Raw genomic sequence first — 7,509 nt, forward strand, 5'->3', positions numbered from 1 at the left:
CTCCAAGTTTTACCATCTTTTCCAATCTTGATGGACAGAATTTCCCAAATCATCCTTTTTGCCTAACAGTTCTTTCTTCAATTTATCTTTTTCTCCTCACATTTTACTATAATGCCTAAGAAGAAACCAGGTTGCACTCTCAGTGCTTCACTTGGAAATCACCTCAGAAAAAAAAATAAAAATTATAAATGTTTATATATATAATTTTTTTTTTTTTACTGTGCAGTAGCTCTTTAGTTTAATTAGATCCCATTTGTCAATTTTTCCTTGTGTTACAATTGCTTTTGGCATCTTTGTAATGAAATCTTTACCTGTGCCTGTGTCCTGCATAGTATGGCCTAGGTTGTCTTCCAGAGTTTTTACAATTTTGTGCTTTACATTTAAGTCTCTAATCCTTCTTGAGTTAATTTTTATATATGATATAAGAAAGGGGTCCAGTTTCAATCTTCCACACATGGCTTGCCAGTTATCCCAACACCATTTATTGAATAGTGAATCTTTTCCCCATTGCTTGTATTTGTCAGGTTTGTTGAAGATCAGATAGCTATAGGTGTGCAGCCTCATTTCCGGGTTCTCTATTCTGTTGCATTGGTCTATAGGTCTGTTTTTGTACCCTTACCATGCTGTTTTGGTTGCTGTAGTCCTGTAGTATAGTCTGAAGTCAGGTAGCACAATGCCTTCAGCTTTGTTCTTTTTGCTTAGGATTGCCTTGGCTATTTGGGCTCTTTTATGATTCCATATGAATTTTAAAGTAGTTTTTTTTTTTTTTTTTAAGTTCTGTGAAGAATCTCAATGGTAGTTTAACAGGAATAGCATTGATCTATAAATTACTTTGGGAAATATGGCCATTTTATGATATTGATTATTCCTATTCATGAACATGGAATGTTTTCCGATTTGTGTCTTCTCTGATTTCTTTGAGCAGCGTTTTGTAATTCTTCTTGTAGAGATCTTTCACCTTCCTGGTTAGATGTATTCTTAGGTATTTTATTCTTTTTGTGGCAATTTTGAATGGGATTGAGTCCTGATTTGGCTTTGGTTTGACTGGAATTGGTGTGTACGAATGTTAGTGATATTTGCACATTGATTTTATATCTTGAGACTTTGCTGAAGTTGTTTGTCAGCTTAAGAATCTTTTGGGTTGAGACTATGGGGTTTTCTAGATATAGAATCATGTTTCCAAACAGGGATAGTTTTGTGTCCAGAATTGGTTACTTCCGGTGGGTTCTCCGTCTCGCTGACTTCAAGAATGAAGTTGCGGACCCTTGCGGTAAGTTACAGTTCTTAATGACGGTGTGTCCGGAGTTTGTTCCTTCCGATGTTCAGATGTGTCCAGAGTTTCTTCCTTCTGGACCCTCGTGGTGAGTGTTACAGTTCTTAAAGATAGTGTGTCTGGAGTTTGTTCCTTTTGACGTTCAGATGTGTCCGGAGTTTCTTCCTTCTGGACCCTTGTGAATGTTACAGTTCTTAAAGATGGTGTGTCCGGAGTTTGTTCCTTCTGATGTTCAGATATGTCTGAAGTTTCTTCCTTCTGGTGGGTTCATGGTCTTGCTGACTTCAGGAGTGAAGCCACAGACCTTTGCATGAGTGTTACAGCTCATAAAAGTAGCGCAGACCCAAAGAGAGAGCAACAGCAAGATTTACTATGAAGAGAGAAAGAACAAAGCTCCCATGTGGAAGGAGACCTGAGCAGGTTGCTGCTGATGGTTTGGGAGGCCAGCTTTTATTCCCTTATTTGGCCCTGCCCACGTCCTGCTGATTGGTCCATTTTACAGAGCACTGATTGGTTCATTTTACAGAGTGCTGATTGGTGCATTTACAAACCTTTAGCTAGACACAGAGCACTGATTGGTGCATTTTTACAGAGTGCCGATTGGTGCATTTACAAACCTTTAGCTAGACACAAAAGTTCTCCAAGTCCCCACCCAACCCAGAAGCCCAGCCAGCTTCACCTCTCAGTTTGACTTCCTCTTTTCCTATTTGGATGCCCTTTATTTCTTTCTCTTGCCTGATTGCCCTGGCCAGGATTTCCAGTACTGTGTTGAATAGGAGTGGTGAGAGAGGGCATACTTGTATTGTGCTGGTTTTCAAGGGGAATGCTTCCAGCTTTTGCTCATCCAGTGTAATGTTGGCTGTGGGTTTGTCACAGACAGCTCTTATTATTTTGAGGTATATTCCTTCAATACCTAGTTTATTGAGAGTTTTTAATGTGAAGGGGTGTTGAATTCATTTATGTGATGAATCACATTTATTTATTTGCATGTGTTGAATCAACCTTGCTTCCTAGGGATAAAGCCTACTTGATCGTGGTGGGTAAGCTTTTTGATGTGCTGCTGGATTTGATATGCAAGTATTTTGTTGATGATGTTTACACTGATGTTCATCAAGGTTATTGACCTGGAATTTTCTTTTTTTGTTGTGAATCTGCCAGGTTTTGCTATCAGGATGATGCTGGCCTCTTAGAATGAGTTACGGAGGTGTCCATCCTTCTCAATTTTTTGGAATGGTTTCAGCAGGAATGGTACCAGCTATTCTTTGTACATCTTGTAGAATTCAGCTCTAAGTCTGTTTGGTCCTGGGCTTTTTTTAATGGTTGGTAGGCTATTTCTGACTCAATTTCAGAGCTTATTATTGGTCTGTTCAGGGATTCAATTTCTTCCTGGTTCAGTCTTCAGAGGGTGTATGTGTCTAGGAATGTATCCATTTCTTCTAGATTTTCTAGTTTGTGTGCAGAAAGTGTTCATAATATTCTGTGATGGTTGTTTGTATTTCTGTGGGGCCAGTGTATACCACAGTTTCTTATCCATTCATTTATCAATGAACACGAAGGTTGAGTCAATATCTTGGCTATTGTGATTGGTACTGCAATAAACGTGAGAGTGCAGATTTTTTTTCAGTATGTTGATTTCCTTTGTTTTGGATATATACCTGAATATATATCCAGGTATGGAATTGCTGAATCATATAGAAGCTTTATTTTAGCTCTATTTTTATTTGTTTGAGGAGCCTTCAGACTGTTTTCCATAGTGGCTGTACTACTTTACATTCCCAAACAGTATACAAGAGATCCCCATTCTCTGCATCCTTGACAGCATGTATTGTTTTTGTCTTTTGATGATAGCCATTTTAACTGGAATAATTTTTTATTGTGTCTTTAATTTGCATTTCCCTGATGATTAGTGAAGTTGAGCATTTTTTCATACACCTGTTGGCCATGTGTATATCTTTTGAGAAATGTCTATTCAGATAAAATGAGTTGACTGTAAATGTGTGATTTATGGGTTCTCTATTCTGTTCCATTGGTCTACATGTCTGTTTTTATGCCAGTACCATGCTGTTTTGGTTACTATAACTTTGTAAGATAATTTGAAATCAGGTAGAGTGATGCCTCTGACTTTGTTCTTTTGCTCAGGGTTGCTTTGATTATTCTAGTTCTTTTGCAGTTCCATGTGAATCTTAGGATTGTTTCTTCTATTTCTTTGAGGAATGACATTGGTATTTTGATAGGAATTGCATCTGTAGATGATTTTGTATAGTATGAAGATTTTAACAATATCAATTCTTCCAATCCATGAACATGAAATATTTTTCTTTTTTTGTGTGTGTCCTCTTCAATTTCTTCTATCAATGTTTTATAGTTTTCATTATAGAGCTATTTTACTTCTTTGATTAAGTTTATCCCTATATATTTTATGTATTTTGCAGCTATTGTAAATAGGATTGCTTTCTTAATTTATTTCTCAGATTTTTCACTGCTGGCATTGGAAATTTTACTGATTTTTTTCATGTTAATTTTGTATTCTGAACCTTTACTGAATTTGTTTATCAGTTGTAAGAATTTCTTGATAACGTCTTTAGGTTTTTCTAAATATAAGATTATATCATCTGCTAAGAAAGAAACTTTGACTTATTCCTTTCCTATTTTGTTGCTCTTTGTTTGTTTCCCATGTCTAATTGCTCTGGATAGGACTTCTATACCATGTTAAATGAAATTGGTGAAAGTGGGCATCTTTATCTTGTTTCAGACCTTACAGGGAAAGCTTTCAGTTTGTCCTCATTTGGTATAATACTAGCTGTGGATCTGTTGTATATGATTCTTTTGAGAAGAGATTTTATCATTAAGGAATGTAAAATTTTATCGAATGATTTTTTTGGCATCAATTAACATAACCACAGTGTTTTGTCCTTCATTCTGTTCATATGAGGTATCACATTTATTGAATTGCATACGTATATTACAGATCTGAATATGTATATCTCTACCAAAACTCAGTTTTCAGCAATTATTTTGTTAAATAACTTTTCTGTGCCTTTCTCAATTTCTTCTCACAATGAAATATTTGTTTGCTTAATGGCACTTCATAGTCCCATAAATAGGATTTTTTTCATGTTTATTCATTCTTCCTCCCCTTCCCCAACTGGATTATTTCAAAAGACCTGTCTTCAGGTTCAGAAATTATTTCTTCAGCTTCATCTAGTCTGCTGTTGAAGCTCTAAATTAAATTTTTTATTTTATTCATTGACTTCTTCGGCTTCTGGATTTCTGTTTGGTTCTTTTTTTTTTAATTGATATCTTTGTTGAATTTCTCACTTAGATCACAAACTGTTTTCCTGATTGACTTGTCTTCCGTGTTCTCTTGAGCTCACTGAGTTTCCTTAAGAAAATTGTTTTGAATTTCTTTTTAGGCAGCTTATAAATTTCCATTTCTTTTGAGGTCAGCCACTGGAGAAATATTATTTTCCTTTGGTGGTGTCATGTTTCCTTCTTTTTTTTTTTTTTTCCTGTTTCTTGTCCCCCTGTATTGATCTCTGTGTATCTGATGAAACAGTTGCCTTTTAATTTTATGCAGTAGCTTTCATAGGAAAAGACTTTCCCTTGAAGATGGGTCTTACTCTGTCAATTGGATAGAGTGTGTTGACTGTCATTTGGGTAGACTGTGGGTCTGGGTGGGCACAGTACTTTAGTCTCCATGAGGTTTTTTCAGCTATGATCAATGACAGTGATGACTGTAGGTACCTTAGTGACCTAGGCTGCAGGAAACTGGCAGCAGTGGTGGCAAGGTAGAATGTCAGGGTTCTTGGTGGCAAAGGCTTTACAGATCTTCGTGTTTTCATTTTCTTCACAGTGGGGAGACTTAACTTAGGAGATCTCTCTTGGTGTGTTATCTGACATTGGCCACTGGAAGCCACAACAAGGCTGTGTTTCACTACACAGGCGGTTGCAGTGGCTGTGAATTGGGCTGTGGATTGTATCTTGTTGAACTACTGTGGAACCTGTGACATGGGTGCAGGTTTACTCTCTGAGGCATGGGTGGCTGCAGCTTTCCCATCAAGCCAAGGACTGTGACTATGAGACACTTCCCAGTAGTTTGGTTTCATGGGGCAGGGATATAGATGTGACTCTGATTCTGGGGATCAGAATGTAGGGCTGGCATGGTTCCAGGGATGAAGGTGTGTTCCAGAGGCTCACATTCTGGGGGGCAGGGCACATCTGTAACTTGAATTCTGGAGACAAGAGGCCACAGTGGCAACTTGCACACTGAGAGAGGGTACTGCATAGTACCCTCTGTGGATCCTGTAATGGTGTGACACAGCAAGGGTCAGGCTCTGTGGGGCTGAATACAGTAGCAACAAGAGCCCATTTATTGGCAGCAAGGAGTTGTGTGGCTTTAGCTTCATGGATGAGGAGCAGTGCAATGTTGTCTTTATTCTCTAGGGAGATGGTGCACTTTAGCAGCACAGACTTTAGAGGGCTGGTCCAGACCCATTGAGGTGGGGCAGTGTGTTTGTTCAGCACTAAGGTGGGGGTCATACAGATCAGCCAAAGTTATGTTTCCCTGGGGGGCTGGGCTCATGCACCAAGTTTGCAGCTGTTTCTCTGGGCTAAAGCTCCATTCCCCTGAGGCTGAGGCATTGGGCTGATTCAGGGTGCTGAGGAGGCATGACTACTCTGCTGGCTTGGGTGTGGTTTCTTAGCCATGCTGGAGTGCCTGGTCCCTAAGGAGCAGGGTGCAGCATGGGCTCAGGTACAGGGTTAAAGTTGCTTCCCTGAGCCAAAGATCCAGTCCTCTTGGGTCGAGGTACCAGGCTGGTGCAGGTGCTGAGGAGGCATGACTGCTCTGCCGGCTTGAGTGTAGCTTCTCTACTAGGCTGGGAAGCCTGGTTCCCAAGAGGCAGGTTACTGTGTGGGCTTGGGCACTGCAATTGCAGCTGCTTTCCTGGGTCATAGCTCTAGTTTTCTGGGCCTGAGGCACCAGGTTGGCTTGGGCACCAAGGCTGCAGAGCTGCTTCACCACGTTAGATGTGGCTTCCCCAGCAGAGGGGCACCAGGGTGGTTTACATGCTGGGGAGTCATGGCAACTCTGCTGGCTCAGGCACTGCTTTCCTGGGGATGGGATGCCAAGGCTCTAAGTAGTCAGGAGTGGAATGCAGTAGTCACTGAAATGGGGAAGATGGAGTGTCTCCTAGGCAGCCTGTTTCCAGGGGTTGGTGAGCCCAGCTGATGAATGGTGTACTACCATGTGTGAGCATGGTGCAATGATGGTGGAGACTCAGAAATGGAGAGGTGCAGCGGCTACTGACCCCCAGAGGCAATGGCTTCCATTTCAAGATGGCAAGTGCAGTGGCCACTTGGGACACGAGGGTGGGTGGGGTGGGGCACAACATGGGCTTCTTTGCTGGAGTAGAATTGAATTCCAGGCAGCTCCCTTAAACTGGGTTCAGGCTCCATGAGGACTGCAGGGTTCTCTCATAGCAAAGACTGCAGTGGTGGTAATGGGAGTTGCTGGAGGCTTCCTGCTTACCTTTTCTCGGCAGAGAAGTCCCTCCTGGTTTCCAGCTGATCCCATATGGGCAGATGAGGTAGCAGAGGCAGGGTGCTTTGTTCCCTTTTCTATGTAGTCAGCCTGAGTTTCTGTGTTTTATAAAGTTTCTACCACTTCCTCGATGTACTCCAGCACATTCTTTTAATCATTCTTGTTGAAATGTAGTTGTTTGTTCATTGTCTTGGTCCTTTTCTGTGGTAGAAATGATAATTAGGCACTTCCAGTTGGCCATCCTGCTGATGTTACTCTCCCATTCTCTTTTATTCTATGTGTTAAATGTGTTTCTTGGACTGAATTTTTATTATCCTTTTACTTTTTTCTTCCATATGTTCATTTATTAACTTCCTAGTATTTTTATTTTATTGGGCATTGGGCATCTCTCTGTCTCTGTCTCTCTCTCTAAAACACAGAGCCATGTTTCCCGCCGTTGGGAAACTTTGAGAAGGTCTCAAATGATTACAATATAATAACTAAGCGCTATAGTATGGGAAAGTGGCAAGGACAGCAGAGAGGAAGGCTTCAATTACTTTGGGGCAGTTTTGGAAGACTCCCTAGAGGGTGAGACATTTCATTAGAGAAGATGAAATGTGACAATGCAGGGAGTGTAACATATGCCGTGGTTCCATAGTGTGGAAAAGCCTTAAATAACAGACAGTTTGATTAGTGATTGCCAATCCGGCTTCTA

The sequence above is a fragment of the Rhinopithecus bieti genome, unplaced genomic scaffold, assembly GCF_001698545.2.
Source record: "Rhinopithecus bieti isolate Rb0 unplaced genomic scaffold, ASM169854v2 scaffold_12088, whole genome shotgun sequence".
Taxonomy (NCBI): domain Eukaryota; kingdom Metazoa; phylum Chordata; class Mammalia; order Primates; family Cercopithecidae; genus Rhinopithecus; species Rhinopithecus bieti.